General features: G+C 46.6%; 1 protein-coding gene and 2 non-coding genes across 4 annotated transcripts in view; 1 reads left to right on the top strand and 2 right to left on the bottom strand.

Annotated features, from left to right (window-relative positions):
• LOC127584842 (histone H4) overlaps positions 1–20,476 on the top strand; it is a 1,041,564-nt gene that overhangs the window by 15,363 nt on the left and 1,005,725 nt on the right. The window lies entirely within an intron of this gene.
• trnam-cau (transfer RNA methionine (anticodon CAU)) lies at positions 10,001–10,072 on the bottom strand. The gene has a single exon. It is a non-coding gene; the product is annotated as a tRNA-Met (tRNA).
• Positions 10,883–10,956, bottom strand: trnan-guu (transfer RNA asparagine (anticodon GUU)). The gene has a single exon. It is a non-coding gene; the product is annotated as a tRNA-Asn (tRNA).

Raw genomic sequence — 20,476 nt, 5'->3', positions numbered from 1 at the left:
GGAGATGGGGTGAATACGGATGGGTGCCCACTGGTCGGTATGGATGTGGAGGGCCCAACGGCCTGTTTCAGTGCTGTAAAGCGCTATGAAACTGGGAATCAATGAATCTCTGCTATTAACAATTTCTAAACCAAATAAATAGAGTGATCGTATTCACCGTCTCTCTGTCCCCATTATCCCACTCGGCGGCCTCGGATTATACCGGCACCTTCTTTACCACCTGTTACTGACTCAGTGAAAGTCCCTTTAAGATAGAGAGTGTGTGTGTATGTGTGTGTGGGGCGTGCTTACGTCAATAGAAGATAAAGGACGTAATGACGTTGTTGAAGAAGTAAGAAGAAGAAGAAGGAGAGAGAGAGAAGGGAGAGAGACACCAGCCTGCTTGTTTTCTCTATCGATGGATGAGAAACAATAACTGTGCTTGCCACTGAAATCCATGTATGGAAGTTGGAAGTAATCCAGTGGAGTTCACTTTGTTGCTGACCTGTAGAAGGTAACAGGTATTTGTGTGTGGACGACCACGATTCGGATGCTTTTCGGGGTGAGGAAGTCACTACCGAGTAAACACTGGAGTGTCGTTTGGGTTCCATCGTGGAACATTTGGATTTCGTATGTACTCTCTCTATGTTTTTCTACATCTACATCTTATCTTCAGACAACGGTGGTTGTTGAAGAAGCCCTTGCTCATGTTTCACCTTATGGCTTGCGGAACTGAACTTTAAGAACCATTCAGGAACTGGGAGTTTTGGACTTTGTCACACACACACACACGACGAGTTTAGTTTTGGGGTTAACGTTCAAGGTTTAACATTTTTGAATTCTAACATACTAACACTTTTACTTTTATTTTACGTATTATCATAAGTAGTGATTAATAAAATAGTTTTTAACACTAAATCATGCTCAGTGTGTTTCTTTTGTTGCTGGTTCGTGACACACCCGATCAACCTGTACGGCCACTCTCAGGGAGCTATGGTCTTGGACCTCAAGTGTCTGTGCACCAACACTGCTCAGGGTCCTGTTATTAACTGTGTACTGTCCCTTTAGATGTGATCTCCCAAAGTGCAACACCTTCCGTTTGGGTGCATTAAAATTCATCTGCTGATTATCTGCCGATATCAGCAACTGATCTATATCCTTTGGCAATCTTCAACACTATCCACAACGCCGCCAATCTTTGTGTCATCTGCAAACTACTAACCCACCCATCCACGATTCCAGCCAAGTCACAGACCTCCCACCAGAATAAGCCCCATCGACCACCACCCTCTGTCTTCCATGGGCAAGCCCACTCCCAATCCAAGAATCCAATCCTGTGCCGTTCTCAGTGGTGATTCCTGCCGTCCCTCAGAATTTCCCCCCAGTAATTCCCCCAGAACTGCTGTGATGGTGACCGGCCTGTAATAACTCAGTCTGTCCCTGTCTCCCTCTGTAACCACCGATACCATGTCAGCAGCCTTCCAGTCCTCCAGCACCCCACCTGTAGCCAGAGAGGGCTGGGAAATGATGGGCAGGGCTCTGCTATTTACCCCCATGCTGCTCTGAACAGCCAGGGACGTGTTTATCAGGGCCACTGAATTAGATGTGTGTAAACGTGCTGAAAATTGTTTCTTCCCTCTGATCCGTCCCTCTCTCCCACTCCTCCTGTTCCTCATGTTCTCATTCAGCCCCTTGTGCCTGCTCCACCGGTCAATGAGGTCACGGCTGGTCTTTGACCTCAGCGGCACCCTTCTGCTCTACCCACAGGTACAGCGACTCCCTGGATGACTAAATATCTCCCAGAAACTATCAGTCTCAGCACTGAATACACTGAAACCTCGGTCTCCACAGTCCACAGGTCAGGAATATCAAGGTGAACGATCCTCTTGACGAAGGAAGCAGCTTCTGGACTTTGTCCTTGAAGGTCGAACCCCGCATTCTGAGACTGTGACCCTTCACTGCAGACCCCACAGACAGCAGAAACACCCTCCCTGTATCTGGTCTGTCACACCCTCCAACAAATCTGCAAGTCTCCATTGGATCTCCCCTTCTTCTCCTTAACCCCAGAGAATACAGGCCCAGCCCACTCACTGTCCCTCACACAGGGGACCTGCCCTCCCTGGAACCAGTCCAGTCGGTGTGGAGAACAGTCACTGCACTCCCTCTATTGCAGGTAGATCCTTCCTGAGGTAGTGTGACCAGACCTGGACACAATGTTCAAGGTGCGCTCTCACCAGGGCCCTATATAATCCCTGTGAGACATCTGCTCTCCAATCCTCCTGCATAACAGGTCAAAATCCTGTCTGCCTCCCCAATTACCTGCTGTCCCTGCATGGTAACGTTCAGTGGTTTGTTTACAAGGACACCCAGGTCCCTCTGAACATTTCACTCTGTCCCCGTGGAAAATGTTCTCTCCTTTTCCATGTTTCCTCTGGGAGTGGATGACCTCACATTTCCCCATATTCTGTTCCATCTGCCCCGTCCTCACCCATTCACTTACCATGACTACACTCCCAAACCCTCTCTACAACCTTCTCACTGCTGACTCTGCTCCCAGCTCTGGAACACCAGCAGCCTTAGAGTCACAGAGTCATACAGCATGGAAACAGGCCCTTCAGCCCAACTCGTCCATGCCGACCAAGTGGCCTTCTTGAACTGTTCCCATTTGCCTGCATTTGGCCCACACCCCTGTAAACCTTTCCTCTCCATGGAACTGTCCAAATGCTTTTTAAGTGCTGTAACCATACCTGCCTGTACCACCTCTTCTGGCAGCTTGTTCCATATACTCACCACCTTCTGTGTGATAAACCTGCCCCCAGGTCCCTTTTAAATCTTTCCTCTCTCACTTTAAAACTGTGCCTCTAGTTTTGGAATCCCCTCCCCTGGGGAAAAGACATTGGCTGTTCATCTGACCTCTGTCCGTCATGATTTTCTAAACCTCTCTAAGGTTACGTACACTCCAGGGAAATAATCTTCACCCATCCAGCCTCTCCTTATCAACCAAGTCCCCCAGTCCCAGGAACATCCTCAAATCTCTTTTGCACCCTCCCCAGTTGAATGACCTCCGTCTGACAACAGGACACTCAGAACTGTATGCAGTGCTCCAGATGCAGCTTTCCCAACGGCGTGTACCAGTTCCGGTACCCAATATTCTTACCGATGAAGGCAAGCATATCAAATGCCTTCTTCACCACCCTGTCTACCTGTTTTGCCTCATTGAAGGAATGAGGTACCTGCACCCCCAGCTCTCTCCGTTCTACAACACTCCCAGGGACCGAGTATCTACTGTGTCAGTCCTGGCCTGGATTGTCTCACCAAGATGCAACATCTCGCATTTATTTTCCATTCGTCGGCCCACTGATCAAGAATCCTTTACGATCTTAGATAATTTTCTTTACTATCCACTATACCCCCCATTTTACTATCCTCTGCAATCTCACTGACCACGCCACCTGCACTCTCGTCCAAATATTTCATATAAATGATTATGATACAAACAAGTCTGGTCACAGGCCTCCAGGCTGAAAAACGACACTCTGTCTACTACCATTAAGCCAATATTGTGTATATTTGACCAGCTCACCCAGGATACCATGTGATCTAACTCTCCAGACCAGCTAACCATGCAGGACCTTGTCAAAAGCTTTGCTGAAGTCAAATGTAGACAACATCTACCACACTTCCCTCATCTTCCTTTGTGATCACCTCTTCAAAGAAAAATCTCAACCAAATTCGAGCAACACAACTTCCCCACAGACAGAGCCATATTGACCATCCATAATCAGTTCTTGCCTTTCCCAATACAGGTGGATCCAGTCTCTCAGAACCCCTCCAATAACTGTCCCACCACAACTTTCAGCCCCACCAGTCTTTAGCTCCCATGCTTTTCCTTGCAGTCCTTCTTAAATAATGGCACAACATTCACCACCCTCCAGTCTTCCGGCCCCTTACCAGTGGCTATCGACGATACAAGTATCTCCACAAGGGGTGACACAATGTATTCCCGACCTTCCCACAATGTCCCAGGATACACTTGGTCAGGCCTCAGGGCCTTATCTACTTTTGTGCATTTAACACCTCCGGCACTTCCTCCACTATCACGTGGTCTCTCTTCAAGACATATCTGTCCCGAGTTCCCTGTCATTCATGTTCTTTTCCATGGTAAACACAGATGGGAGATATTCGTTAAAGACCTCACCCATATCCTATGGTTCCATATTAAAATCGCCTTTCATGATCTTTAAGGAGACCTGTTCACTCCTACTATTTAACTGTTGTATTGGAAATGTGCGTCTGGGTCTTGGGCTCAGCGTGGGACTGAATGTCTCTGCTGTCTGACACTGTGGAACTGATGAGCTGTCGGTGTCTCTGTGCTCTGTAACGTACATGGTGTGTGAGAGACGGAGCGGCTGCTCCGTTCCTTGTGCCGCGGGAGGAGGGAACATCAGAGTTGATTGAAGTCTCTCCCTGTGGGAAGGAAAAAGAAACGGGATCAGTGAGGGAGAGGTAAAAGGCAGACAGCTGTGTGAAGTGGCCGGTGCAGCCAGTGCCAGTGTGTGAGGCCCTGCAGCTCTCAGCTTCTGCCGACCAGCAGAGGGCGGCAGCTCCACCCCAACTGAGGGACATGCACACCGCCACATCCCGGTACGGATCCGGGAATGGAACTGCCCATGGAGCAGGGAGATTTACACAGCGAGTATTTCCACTCGCCTCTCCCGTGGGACTCGCCGCTCAACCGGAGCCAAACAGCCGCTATTTAAACTGTGCCCCCAGCACTTCTCACCGGGAGCCTGCAACAGACCCTCTTTGGAAAACTGCTCCACCCTGAATGTCCGGCTCTGTGTCCACTGCTCCCTGTCAAGTAACAACACACACGGGGAGACTGGAACTGAACCGGGGACTTTCCCTCCTGGTCTGGGGAGAGAAAGCAGCAGTGACTTTCACCAGCACCTCCTCCCCACTCCGAATCCCCCGCCCTGCCCACTCCCAGCCCGGGAACAGCCTCTCCCTCCCCACTCACTCCATGTTCCGGGCCCAGTTGCTGCTACACTCCGCCACTTCCCGCCAGCCGCCGCCGCCTCCACTGCCCCGGGTCCGGACTCAGTGCCGATCCCTGAGCCCATCTGCGGAACCGCACCCAGAGCGATGCGCTGCTGGAAGGAGGCTGCTGTCAGCGCCCTGCCCCCGGGCCCGGGAGCTCTCCATTCCCGGCTGCTTTAAACCCTCTCCCGCCACTCGCTGAGGGAATGGTACTCACAGGCGGAGCTGCAGCACACGGCGCATGTGCGCTGCCGCCCGCTGTCAATCGGGGGCAGGGCTACACGACGCATGCGCTCCGGTCCGCCTGACGTCACCGAGGGAAGCCCAGCCGGACCTTTCCCCTGTTCACTTTGAACACAGTCTGAGCGAAGGGTCCGGGGCTGGGGGAGGGACAGGGCCGCTTTACACCCGGGACCCGTCCGCTGTAGAACATGTCCACTTGGGATCGTTCTCTTCAAAGTGTTTCGGCTGTTCCTGAGGCTGAACACAAAGTCCCTTGTTCATGGGAGACTGTTCCGTCCCGGGGTCACTGCAGACCGGCCTGTTCTACATTCCGTATGTCCGATGAACTGATCATTTCAATATCATTCTCTTTATCGCTTTTACTATTGCTTTATTCAAAATTCCCCTTGTATTTGAAAAACACGATGATGCTGGAGGAACTCAGCGGGCCAGGAAGCATCCGTGGAGAAAAACAGGCAGTCGGATTAGAACCCTTTGGTAACTGAAATTTGCATCTCCCCATCGCGTGACAGGCGGGGAGACTGACCACGATATTAACGAGGAACCGACAGAAGGCTGCAGTCTATCATTCAGTTGTCAGGTTACAGGAGAACTCTCAGAGCCACCCGTATATGTGTTCGTTGACTGTAAACGTGGCGCCTTTCAGACACCCACCTCACTGTGTGACTGAAGGGGCCTCAGGATTCTCCAGTAATTCTGTCACTTACTGTGTTCAAGGACCGGCCAGAGATGGGGCTTCCATTAGGGCCTAACTGCATGTGGTTTAAAAGGATATTTCTTAGCCAATTTTAAGGATGTAAATTGAATTTACACAAGAGTGAACTTTTCCCTTTGAACAGTCTGATACCATTCGACATTAATCTTCCTTTTAAAACTGCAAGAAATCATTTTACCTATTTGGGTGTAACTACAGCTAAGAATTATAAACATTTATTTAAAGAGAACTTTCTTTCCTTATTGAATTATGTGAAAAGGATCTTACCAAATAGGTCACCCCTCTCTATATTGCTGATTGGTCGCATTAATTCTATTAAAATGAATATTTTACCTAAATTTATGTGTCTACTTCAGGCTTTAACCGTTTTTATTCCTGTCTTTTTTTGACTCTCTTGACTCAATTATATCTTCTTACATATGGGAAAATAAACATCCTAGGTTAAATAAAGTTCATGTTCAGAAAGCTAAAAATAATGGAGGCTTTGCTTTACCCAACTTTAGGTTATATTACTGGGTAGTCAATATACGAAATCTTACTTTTTGGTTACACTATATTAATCATGAGGCCTGTCCAGTATGGGTCTCTTTGGAAGTTAATTCTGTTAAAAAAATATTATTTATTTGCTGGGCTCTTCACTTCCTTTGTCAATAAATAAATTAACTGATAATTTGGTAGTTAAACATGCTTTGAGGATGTGGTTACAATTTAGAAAACACTACGGTTTATTGAGATTTTCTGTCCAGTCCCATTATTGCTAATTTTTTTCTTTAAAGCTTCTATGACTGATATAGATTTTTAAAGAATGGGATAGATTCGTTATCACTCGTTTTCAGGATCTGTTTGTTGGAGGACATTTCTTAACGTTTGAACAATTGGCAACTAAATATAATTTGCCAAAAACTCACTTTTTTCGATATTTGCAAATTAGCGATTTTCTCCGATCTCAAGTACATACCTTCCCTATAAGTCCTGATAAGAACCTATTAGATGATTTTTTTTTTATTTGAAGCCTTTCTATGACGCTTCAATGTCTCAGGTTTATGGTAGATTATCAGGAATGAGTAAGGTCCCTTCAAACAAAACTAAAAACGCTTGGGAAAGTGATCTGCAGATTTCAATTTCTGAGGAAACTTGGAATCAAGTTTTTAAACTGGTTGATACTTCATCATTATGTGCGCGTCACTCCCTCCTTCAGTTCAATGGTCCATAGAGCCCACCTGTCCTAAGACAAGTTACCGCCTTTCTATTCAGATATATCTCCTTATTGTGACACATGTATATGTTTTGGTCATGTCCGAGTTTGGAGAAATTCTGGATAGAGGTATTCCAAAAGTTTTCCGTACTTTTTAAAATATTTTTAAGCCAAATCCTTTAACTGCATTATTCAGGATTGTTGGAGAAAAAGATGTAATTCTGGAGACTTACGACTTACACATATTGGCCTTCATTTCTCTTACAGCCAGGAGGGCTGTGTTGCTTAAAAGGACGGAAACTGCTTCCCCCATTCATGCTCAATGGTTACGGGATGTTATGTCATATCTAAATTTAGAGAAGATCCGTTGCTTTATTTCTGGATCTATTCTGAACTTGCAAATATTATGGGGACCTCTTTTGAACTACTTTTAAAACCACTGATTTGATGCTAAATGTACCGATATTGGTCAATACTACTATGTCTTTAGGATGTTACTAGACAGCTTTGGTTTTGGTCGTGGGGTTAGTTTTTTTTAATAATAAAATTATTCCAACATCAATATCAATTGATTTTTTTGTTTATTAATATGAAGCATTGTGATTTATTGTGTGATTCAATACAATCTATTTTGTAACATTTTCTTTTTTTCCCTTTGTTTCATGCATTTTGTACTTCTTATTTGAAATTAATAAAAAATATTGACAAAGAAAAGGATATTTCTGATTAGGATTTATTTTACCATTTACGGATGAGAGAGGCAGGAAACGATTTATCACTCTTCGACTATCTCAGGATCGAATCTCACATCGGTCCGATCCCAGTTGAATAATCACTGGGAGCTGTGTGACTCCGGTCTGTTGGACGGAAGTGACATCAACTGGACGGAACAGGGACTGCAGCAGAGTGAGGAATGACCCGTCAGAAAGCAGTTTAGGGACTGCTGATCGAGTCACAGGGTCAAACGGCACTGGAGACGGTTCAGTTCCCGAATGGCCTGCCCCTTGGTGCGGCCATGGTGGTATAGTGGTGAGCATAGCTGCTTTCCGAGCAGTTGACCCGGGTACGATTCCCGGCCATCGCAGGTTCCAGAGTTTTAATTTCCCGACATCGGGACTGTCACACGTAAACCTCTTAAAGAACAACGATCTGTACAGGTCCCGAGTGCTCTACTTATGCTAATCCGCGTGTAACTTGCTGAATTAATTTCGCTCCATAGCGGGATCCCATCGCTGCTTCATTAGTTATAACTCACCGTGAGAAGGTCAGTGGGTCAGCGAAGGAATTCCAGTTCCTCACCTTTTTCCCGGTAAATCGCTGAACGGATCATTGCAGATTCGGGTTCTCACTCTGTCCCAGATTACCACAGCAAACTGGGACACATGGCAGCAAGGATGTAGAGGTTTTGGAAAGGGTGCAGAAGAGATTTACCAGGACGCTGCCTGGATTAGAGGGTATGAGCTATAAGGAGAGACTGGACAAACTTGGATTGTTTTCTCTGGAGCACCAGAGGCTTGAGGGGAGACCTGATAGGGGTTTATAAAACTATGAGAGGCATAGATGGGGCAGGCAGTCAGATATATTTCCTAGGGTAGAAATGTAAAATACTAGAGGGAATGCGTTGAAGGTGAGAGATGGTAAGTTTAAATCAGTAGTATGCGGCAAGTGTTTTACACAGAGACTGGTGGGTGTCTGGAACGGCCTGTCAGGTGCAGTAGTGGAAGCAGATACGATACTGTTGTTTAGCAGGCAGTTAGATAGGTACATGGATATACAGGGAATGGAAGGATATGTGCAGGGATTGGTGGGGGGGGGGGGGATATCGATAATGTCCAGGCAGAAGAGTTTAGTCTAATCCTGCATCGTGTCCGGCCCAGACATGGTGGGCCGAAGGGCCTGTTCTTGTGCTGTACTGTTCTATGATCCATGATCCCAGCATGTCCCAGATGACGTGTTCACACTGAATGACGTCAATCTGTTCACTCCCTCTCCCTGTCTATGTTTACCCTGTGCAATCTCTCCCTCACTCCCCCTCCGTTCCCACACGGACTGCACCCGGTGCTTCTGCACTGGCAGGTGTAATACAGGGTCAGAGCGTCACACAGCACAGAAATGTCCACACCGGCCGTAACATTCCCGACTGTGCTAAACCCGTTTTCTAGCACCTGTCCCACAAACGTCTCTGAATACTTCATCAATGTTGTGAGAGTTCCTATCTCCATCACACCCTCAGGTCGTGAGGTCCAAACACCAACCACCCTTTGGATGAAAAGCGTCCTCAGACCGTCTCCAAACCCTTTCCCGCTGTCTCGGAACTGGGCATTTCGGCCCGTCACCCGTCTGTCATTGTGTCTCCGTGTTTCCCCTTCCCAGGGGTAAAGCCGGCCTGTCCTGTGTGTGCCACAGCCCCGTCACGTGATGCGTTTGGACTCACCCTGTCGGAGATGTTCTCCTTGTTCCCCCCACTGCCCACTCCCCACCTTCTCTGCTGCTGAACATTCACTTGTTCTCTCTCTGTCCCGGTTCCACTGACGGGTCCCGGGTCTGAAGCGTTAACTCGCTTTCGATTTCCGCCTGACCTGCTGAATGTTTCCAGCATTTTCTGTTCTATATCAGAGCACAGCGTCATACAGCAGAGAACATTGTGTATTGGACCATAGTATTGGACCAACAGGGACCGTCGTTCTCCCCAACGAACCTGTCCACATGGAATAATGGAATGAAAGGAACTTTAACATTGAAACGCGAGATTTTCATTCTAAGTGAAATGTATATCGTGGGGATGTGTGAAGTGACAGCGTCCTTTTGCAAACTGTTCAGCTGAAGAATAGCAGAGGATGGTTTCGATCCATCGACCTCTGGGTTATGGGCCCAGCACGCTTCCGCTGCGCCACTCTGCTGTTGGGCAAACACTTGCATAGTTTCTCTATTCTCTCTTTTATTCTTGTTGCCGTTTTCCTTTCTGACTAAACACAGTTTCTTTTGCTGGCCTCTTCTTTCCCCTCGCTGACTACTTTATTTCTTCCCATTCTCTTTCCCTCTCTCTCTCTTTCTCCCTCCTTCCCATCCCATACTGTTACTATCACTGTGCTGTCTGTGCTCTATCACAGGTACAAGGTAAAATTAAGAGGCGCAATCTCTGGGAGTGGGCGATGCAATATTACAGGTGACTTACCCATGTCAGATGTCACTTTCCCAGCTCTCTGTGGCTCGGGACAACATCAGGTTTGGATTTCACAGTCTGAGTCAGTTCTGAGGTTAGTCAGAATTCTTAGCAGGGACTTATTACGGGAATTGTTCAAAGCTCAAGATCACCAGCATGATTTTCTGGGTCTCACCCGTTGAGTATAAAACAGAGGTTGGCACCAGCCATTCGGCCCTTCCGGCTCCACCATTCAGTGCAACCATGGCTCATCATCCAAGTTCACGTCCTTGTTCTGCGCTCTCGCCACACGTCGTGAAAAACTTGTGGGGCAGAGGTCATTTAGAATTAAACCAAAACAAGATATTATACCTAAGCAAGTCCGCTAGATCCAAGGATGTCGCCGGAGGAAGCAGGCACATCGCGTTGAAAGGGAAGCAAAAAATACGGACTCGAGACCCCGCAAGGAGGGCTCCCACTGAGCCCAGTGAGGCAGCAGCCACCTCCGGACAGCGCAGTGTTACCCAGCTGCCAATGACACGCACAGCGAAAGCTACAGGATCACCATCGTCCCTGGGTGGGCTCGAACCACCAACCTTTCGGTTAACAGCCGAACGCGCTGATTGATTGCGCCACAGAGACACCCTGAAGGAAACGGGAATAAATGGGCCTTTCCTGGTTGGGAGGCAGTGACCAGGGACCGGTGCTGTGACCCGGCATTGCACAACCTGCATCAATGGTTTGTATCAGGAAAATATAAAACAGAAGCTGACGGAAACACGCAGTACGTCGAGCAAGATCTGTGGAGTGAGAAACAGAGGTAACGTTTCTGGTTGGAAACCGGGTCAGGAGTGACCAGGCCCACTGCACCGGAGAGAATTTCCAGGTCATGCCCCAAATTCATAACAGAAGCATTGAAACGCAGTACAAACCGTGTCATTTATTACATGGAATTTCCACACAATTAACATTCCCTCAAAATTACACCGGTTACTCCTGCCGGACCTGCTGCTCCCGTAGTCGGCAGGATTCGAAACGTCATGGGGAAACTCCAGTGGGTTATACTAGTCCATTGCCTTAACCACTAGGCCATGACTACTGCACTCCCCATAGCTCAGCAGCCAGCAGGACATTGGCCATGGGCTGGGATCAGTGTGTCCCGGGACGGACGGGGACAACACGGATCCCGGAGTCAGAGATACAGGACTGATCATGAACTGTAAACAGGAACTGCTGGGAACACTCTTCAGGTTAGGCAGCGTCTGTGGAGAAACAGAGTTAACGTTTCAGGTCGACGGTCTTGCACCCTGAACTCCGGGCGGGTAGTTGGACGGAGGGAGTTTCAGTCAGAGTTGAACAGTTTACTCACCCGACCACCACACTCCCAGACCTCCCAGTTTGCTCTCAGTCTTTTAATGTGGGCATCAGCAGCAGTGACAGCGGTTATTGCCGTTCCCCAGCTGCCCTGGAGAAGGTGGGGCCAGGCTGCCTCCTTGGGCCGCTGCGCTCCGTGTGGTGAGGGAGCTCTCCCTGGGCTCTCAGTGACGGGCTCCAGGATCCTTACCCTGCGCCCAGGAAGTGATGACGATGGGGGTATTCTGCAGGGTGGCCTTGGCTGGGCCGCCGGACCGGTTTCACTCTTGTTCTCCTTTCTGATCCATCCGACGGGCCTGCTGGACCACTTCAGAGGGCAGTCACCAGGTAACTACATGGGGTGGGGTGGCATCACATGCAATCCAGTGCGGGTGAGGACGGTTTCTTCCCCCAGTACCCGAGACTCAGCAGACGGGAGGGGGAAAATCCGGTTGGCTGGGCGCAGCAGAAACCCCTGAGTTTGTCTCTCCTGAAGATTTGTGAGGTTTGCTGTGATTTCCCTGCTTTTCGTGCAGTTATTTCCGTTTGCGGCGACGGGCGACCTCCCCTGCTGACCCGGTACTGGCCATCCAGGGACTGGATAATTCCTCAGTTCACTGGGCCCAATCTAAAATGACAGTGCCAGTACCCAGGTTCTTGTCTGTTTGTTTCCATTCAAACTGACCGCCAATATCTGAAGTAGTGATACCACATTCACACACACAAAAATGTCCTGTGCTGTGGGAGGGGAGATGTAACGAGCGGGGGGGGGAGGGGGGTGGGGGTTCAGGGATCGAGAGAGAGTGATGCTGTAAGTTTACAAATACAGAGGTCCCATGAAATTACAGGATACTGTACACCTGTCTTCACAAGCTGCGCAGGGAACAGAGAGCATAGCCGTTATGGGATAACTATATAAAACACCAGTTAGGCCACAAATGGCTTTCTGTGCACAGTTCTGGTCGCCAGAGGAGAAGCAGAACGTGATGGCTCTGTGTTGTGTGCAGAGCGGATCACAAGGATGTCGCCTGGGACATGGGGTTTCATTAATAAGGTGGGATTGCCTCGACTGTCTTTGCTTCCCTTTGAGCAGTGGATGCTAGAGGGTGGGAGGGGGATGCTTGTTGGGGTGCACATGTTATGAGGGTCACAGGTTAGAGGAAGCTAGAGGGCACAGGTTTAATCGGGGAACGTGAGGTGATGCAGGTGGGGACCGCAAGGATGGCCAGCGGACATACAGAACATGGAGAAATGTGAAGAAGTGTAGAGGAGCAGAGGGACCCTGGGGAGCATGTGGACAGGTCCCTGAAGGTAGGGGGACAGGTGGGTCTGTGGGTTGAGGAGGCGGATGGGACACTTGCCTTTGTTGGCTTGTCCACAGTTGAAGCTCTCAGTACAGTCCTCGTTACCACCCCACAGGGACACACAGACACACCGACATCCGAATTAGGAACAGGAGTCCCCACTCAGCGCGCAAGCGCACTCCTCCATTCAGTCAGATTAGCCGTGAGTTCATTAGATCCACAACTCGACATTCACACGTACCCGCGGTAACCTGTCACCTCCTTCCTCAGCGAGTACCTGTCTACCTCTGCATGAGATATATTCAAACATCCGCTTCCATCTCCCGCAGAGGAACTGAGTTCCACAGACTTAGGAGCGATTGAGGAAATTACTCTCATTGAGTGTCCGCATATTTTAAATTGTCCCGACAAATTATAGGTTCTCCCACATGTGGGAATCTTCTCTCCACTTCTGCCCTTTAAATACCCCCAATGATTTGACAGGTTTTAACAAAGTAACTTCTTTTTCAATCTCTTTATTAGTTTTCAAATTAATACAGATTAATATATAATATCAAAGTTTATACATGTAATACAAATAAATCGGGAGAACAATCATGGCGTGGATAATCATATAGAACAATAAAATATGTAAAAAAATCTGTAGATCCAACGATCAAACTTCCTCAAATTTAAGCGAAGGATCAACAGTACCACTCCTATTTTTTTTTCCAAGTTTAAACATGAGAGAACCATTGAAAAGTAGTAGGGGGTATTGGATCCTTCCATTTAAGCAAAATGGATCGTTTGGCCATTAAAGTAACAAAGGCAATCATACGGTTAGCGGAGGCAGATAGATAGCCAGATTCTATCCTTGGTAATCCAAATATTGCAGTGATAGGGTGAGGTTAACAAAGTAACTTCTCGATCTGCTGCGTTCCAGTCCTGATGAGGTTAACAAAGTAACTTCTCGATCTGCTGCGTTCCAGTCCTGTTGGAGCTAGAACCGCCCTCACCTTCCAACTCACAACCTCACACAGTCAGTTCATTACAGACTTGCCCAATACCCTCACACAGTGTCAGGACGGAAGCTACATAATTTATCAATAGCGCAGCATTCGATCAAGAGTTTATGTTCTGATCGATATTGTTGCAGAGATAGTGCGGGTAGTCGGAACATCCTCCCCTTTACAGTGTGGGAAAACTCGGACAGCAAGGAGTAGGATAGTCGTTAGAGACTTAGAGGGGATCTGCCGGCTATTTTCATTCACACAGGAGGTTGGAATCTGGTACGCTATCAAACATTGAACATTTATCCAGACGAGATGAATGGCTAAGGTTTGGCAGGTTATTAACCAAGTGATTTTCAATGGAATTAGTGTAAATGGATGATCAATTGACATCAATGGACATGATGGGCCGAACGGCCTGTTTCTCAGCTGCATAACACCTTGATTCTCGATGAACAGCTCCATTATAATCAGCGTCATTCAAGCTGGAAATGTGTGTAATCAATTTAAGTGTCAGCCAGTGGTAGCTAAATATAGTCGTCCTAAATATAGCTTGAACAATAATTGTAGATAATTATATGTGGCGAGCGAATGCCAGAATTATGGAGCAACAGGCAAGAAATAGAATGAATCCCACCCTCTCACACTGTACCAGAGACCGTCAGGAACAGAATTAACCCCACACTCTCACACTGTACAAACAGCTGGTGCGTGCTGGATGAATCTGGATGATATTTCTCTCTCTCTCTCTCTCTCTCTCTCTACATCTCTCTCTCGGTCTCTCTCTCTCTCTGTGTCTCTCACTCTGTCAATCTCTCTCTCTCTCTATCTCTTTCATACACACACACACACTCATCTAGTGTTATATGTTCACCTTGTCTTTTTCATTGCCTTCCAGCCATCTTACGTCTTTTCATTTCTCAAGCGTGTTTCTTTTATATTATTTAACCAGTCTGCCTCTTCCTTTGCAGATTGAGACGATCCTTCTCATCTTTATTTTGCTCTTTCGCAGACTGTGCTCACATTTCTCCAACTTCTGCAACATGGCTCTTTGTTTCAATCCCTCTTCTGTTCACTGCACGTTTTACTCCGACCCAACTCTGGGTGTGAGTATGTGTGTGTGTATGTGTGTGTGTGTGTGTGTGTGTGTGTGTGTGTGTGTTAGTTGTGTGAAGGAATCGAGAGCAAACCGAAGTCAGTGACGACCTGGGTAATGTTGTTCGAGTCCTCTGTCGCTGTGGTGTACCGGAAACGGGCAGTGGGGTGTTAAACCATTTCCTTTTGCGGATGAACCAGCCAGAGTGACGGACACCGATATAACTGTTGTGAAAACTGTAACTCGAGACGTTCACTGCTGTTCATTTCTCCCACTTAGTAGCAGAAGGCGATTTTCTGTCTCATAGAACCATAGAACCATATAGCACAAAACAGGCCCTCCGGCCCACCATGTTGTGCCGTCCATCAAACCACCCTCACACTATCTAACCCTTTCCTCCCGCATATCCCTCTATCTCACATTCCTCCATATGCCTACCAACAAACACTTGAACCTGTCCAAAGTATCTGCCTCCACCACCACCCCAGGCAGTGCATTCCATGGGCCAACCACTCTCATGGTGAAAAACCTCCCCCTGACATCTCCCCTGAACCTCCCACCCATAACCTTAAAGCCATGCCCCCTTGACCTGAGCATTAGTGCCCTGGGAAGGAGGCGCTGGCTGTCTACTCTAGCTATTCCTCTCAATATTTTATATACCTCTATCATGTCTCCTCTCATCCTCCTCCTTTCCAGTGAAGAAAGCCCGAGCACCTTAAACCTTTCCTCATATTCCATACGCTCTAATCCATGCAGCAACCTGGTAAATCTCCTCTGCACCCCCTCCAACGCCTCCACATCCTTCCCATAATGAGGAGACCAGAACTGAACACAGTACTCTAAGTGTGGTCTAACTAGAATTTTGAAAAGCTGCATCATCACTTCGCGGCTCTTAAACTCAATCCCACGATTTATGAAAGATAACATCCCATAGGTCTTCTTAACTGCTCTATCCACCTGTGAGGCAACTTTCAGTGAACTGTGAATATGAACTCCCCAGATCCCTCTGCTCCTCCAAACTGCCAAGTACCTTGGCATTTACCTTGTGCTCAGCCCTGGAGTTTGTCCTTCCAAAGTGTACCATCTCACACTTCTCCGGATTGAACTCCATCTGCCGCTTGTAAGCCCAGTTCTGCATCCTATCAATATCCCTCTGTAAGTTCCGACAGCCCTCCACACTATCCACAACAGCACCGATCTTCCTGTCGTCCGCAAACTTACTAACCCAGCCTTCCACCCCCTCATCTAAGTCATCTATGAATATTACAAAAATTTGAGGTCCCAGAACCGATCCCTGCGGGTCATCACTAGTCACTGCCCTCCAATCCGAGCGCACTCCCTCCCTTTGCTTTCTACAGGCAAGCCAATTCCTAATCCACACAACCAAGCTTCCCTGGATCCCTTGGCCTCTGACCTTCTGAAGAAGCCTACCATGAGGAATCTTATCAAACGCCTTACTAAAATCCAAATAGACCACATCCACCGCACTACCCTCATCAATCTTCCTGGTCACCTCCTAAAGAACTCTATCAGGCTTGTGAGGCAAGATCTTCCCTTCACAAAACCATACTGGCTGTCCCTAATCAGTCCATGATTCTCCAGGTGTTCATAGATGCTATCCCTTCGAATCCTTCCTAACAGCTTACCCACCACAGACGTAAGGCTCACCGGTCTGTAATTCCCTGGACTATCCCTACTAGCTTTTTTGAACAAGGGGACAACATTTGCCACCCTACAATCCTCCGGCATCATCCCCGTGGACAGTGAGGACTCAATGATCCTTACCAGCGATTCAACAATCTCCTCCCTCGCCTCTCGAAGCAGCCTGAGGAAAATCCCGTCAGACCCCGGAGATTTATCCGTCTTGATATTATTTAACAACTTCAACACATCCTCTCTCTTGATATCTACAACCTCGATAACATTACTGTTACGGACTCGGTGAAAGTCCCTTTAAGATAGTGTGTGTGTGTGTGTGTGTTTGTGTGTGTGTGTGTGTGTGTGTGTGTGTGTGTGTGTGTGGTGTGCTTACGTCAACAGAATATAACGGACGTAATGACGTTGTTGAAGCGGTCACTCGAAAGGAGAGAGAGAAAAGTGAGAGAGACACTAGCCTGCTAGTTTCTCTATCGATGGATGAGAAACAATAACTGTGTCTGCCATTGAAATCCATCTATGGAAATTGGGAGTAATCCACTTTGTTGCTGACCTGTAGAAGGAAACAGGTATTTGTGTGAACGACCACGATTTGGAAGCTTTTCGGGGTGAGGAAGTCACCACCGAGTAAACACTGAAGTGTCGTTTGGGTTCCATCGTGGAAAATTTGGATTTCGTAATTACTCTCTCTATGTTCTCTACATCTATGTCTTATCTTCAGACAACTGTGGTTGTTGAAGAAGTCTTTGCTCATGTTTCACCTTATGGCTTGCGGAACTGAACTTTAAGAACCATTCCTGGATTTGGAGTTCTGGACTTTGCCACACACACACGAAGAGTTTAGTTTTTGGGGTTAATGTTCAAGGTTTAACATTTTTGAATTCTAACATACTAACATTTTTACTTCTATTTTTCGTATTATTATAAGTAGTGATTAATAAAATCGTTTTTAACACTGAATCATGACTCAGCGTGTTTCTTTTGTTACTGGTTCGTGACAAAATTGGGGGCTCGTCCGGGATATTTACCAAAGTTAACGAGATTCGTCCGGGATCCAACCCAAAGATTAACGAGTGTGGTCTGGGATCATTCCCCAGATTGACGAGATTCGTTAGGGATTCAATCCAAAGATTGTTGAGGGAGGTCTGATAAATTCTTTTCTTTTTAATTGGCTTGTGTGTGTGGAAACCAGCAACAATGGATCCATTTTTGGAAAAAAAACCCTCTCCTGGAGGATTGCAGGGGATGAGGAAGCCTGATTTGGTGAACATTGCTGCAGAGCTACATCTTCAGGCAGTAACGCGATTTATGAGAAAGGCAGATATTCAGAGGCTGATAGCTGGCCATTATGTGGAAAAGAAGGTGTTTGAGGAGGAAGTGTTAAAACAGTTTCCTGGCAGTGAACTAGCGATTTCTGAGGCACAGGTGTAGCTGGCAAAGATAGAGGCTGAACGAGAGCAAACCCGGTTAAAGATAGAGGCTGAATGGGAACAAGAGCTAACTCGAGTGAAGTTAGAGGCTTAACGGGAACGGTAACTAATTCGGTTAAAGTTTGAGGCAGAGGAGAAGGAAAAATAGAGGCATCATGAGTTAAAAATGAAGCGAAAGAGTTTGGAATCTGATTCTGATTATGGGTTTTTAGCCAGCAGGGAGGTTCGATTAGTCCCTCCTTTTGAGGAAGATCAGGTTGATCAGTATTTCCAACATTTTGAAAAGGTTGCTGTGAGTTCAAACTGGCCTGTTACGGACTCAGTGAAAGTCCCTTTAAGATAGAGGGTGTGTGTGTATGTGTGTGTGGGGCGTGCTTACGTCAATAGAAGATAAAGGACGTAATGACGTTGTTGAAGAAGTCAGAAGAAGAAGAAGGAGAGAGAGAGAAGGGAGAGAGACACCAGCCTGCTTGTTTTCTCTATCGATGGATGAGAAACAATAACTGTGTTTGCCACTGAAATCCATGTATGGAAGTTGGAAGTAATCCGGTGGAGTTCACTTTGTTGCTGACCTGTAGAAGGAAACAGGTATTTGTGTGTGGACGACCACGGTTCGGATGCTTTTCGGGGTGAGGAAGTCACTACCGAGTAAACACTGGAGTGTCGTTTGGGTTCCATCGTGGAACATTTGGATTTCGTATGTACTCTCTCTATGTTTTTCTACATCTACATCTTATCTTCAGACAACGGTGGTTGTTGAAGAAGCCCTTGCTCATGTTTCACCTTATGGCTTGCGGAACTGAACTTTAAGAACCATTCCGGAACTGGGAGTTTTGGACTTTGTCACACACACACACACACGAAGAGTTTAGTTTTGGGGTTAACGTTCGAGGTTTAACATTTTTGAATTCTAACATACTAACATTTTTACTTTTATTTTACGTAATATCATAAGTAGTGATTAATAAAATAGTTTTTAACACTGAATCATGCTCAGTGTGTTTCTTTTGTTGCTGGTTCGTGACAGGCCAAAGGAAGGATGTGCTCTTATGTTACAGAGTGTAATTAAAGGGAAAGCTCAAATAGTTTATTCTGCTTTGTCTGTTGAGGATGCAGCTGATTATACCAAGGTAAAAGAAGCTGTGTTAAAGGCCTATGAATTGGTACCTGAAGCTTATAGACAAAAATTTAGAGACTTGAGGAAATCCGCATATCAGAAGTACATGGAATTTGCCAATGGAAAGAGAATATGTTTTGAACGATGATACATGGCTAAAACTGTAGTTCGGGATTATGATAAATTGGCAGAATTGATGTTAGTAGAATACTTTAAAAGATGTGTCCCAACAGAATTAACAATATATTTAAATGAAAAGGAGGTGGAAACTTTACAAGAAACTGCTAGGTTGGCAGATGATTATGTTTTAACCCAAAAATCCAAATGGGGGCAACCTAAAACCTTTCAAAAGAGTTATAAGGACAATGCAGGCAAACCGCAGATTAAATTGGGAGGTAATCAAAAAGGGAAGGATGAAATGAAGCCAGTTTTGGGGAAACCTGTTGAGCGTACTTGTTATTACTGTAAGAAACATGGCCATGTGATAGCTAATTGTGCCCTTCTGAAAAAAAAGAAGGAAGCCGTGCCCAATGCTTGCTTTCAGGCAATTAAAAATCAAAAAGGTTTAGGAGATGTTGTTAAAGATCAGTCCTTGCAAGAGGCAAAAGCTGAAAAGTTGGAGGAGGTGAGAAAGGAATTCCGTTTCTATATATCAGAGGGTTTTGTTTCACTGAATGATGGGTCACCCCAGGTGCCAGTGAAAATTCTTAGAGATACTGGGGCTTGTCAATCTCTCTTGCTGGACAGTGTTTTAAATTTTGGCGAAGAAACTGACACTGGTGAGGTAAATCTAGTGCGAGGCGTTACAGGTGACACCATGTCTGTCCCTTTGCAGCATGTGATTTTAAAGTCAAAGTTCGTAGAAGGACCTGTTGAGATAGGGATAGGACCTAGTTTACCAGTGGAAGGAGTTTCTTTGTTATTGGGAAATGACCTTGCGGATGGAGAATTTCTACCTGTGGTACGGTTAACGACCAAACCAAGAATTGATGAGTCTGAGAATGATCCAGATGTTTACCCATCATGTGCGGTGACTCGAGATAGAGCTAAAGAATTAGCCAAGGCCGATAGTCCTTTGCAGTCTGATGTGGTTCCCTGTGACAGTTCTAAACAGGAAGAAAATTATGATGCCTTATCTGAGACTTTTCTGTCTTCACTGGAGAATCAACATCCTTATAGTGAGCCTGAATTTAAAGATTTGTCTTTGTCGAGGAAAG

Source organism: Pristis pectinata, chromosome 31 (assembly GCF_009764475.1).
Source record: "Pristis pectinata isolate sPriPec2 chromosome 31, sPriPec2.1.pri, whole genome shotgun sequence".
NCBI classification, from domain to species: Eukaryota; Metazoa; Chordata; class Chondrichthyes; order Rhinopristiformes; family Pristidae; genus Pristis; species Pristis pectinata.
This window is presented reverse-complemented; position numbering and strand designations above follow the sequence as displayed.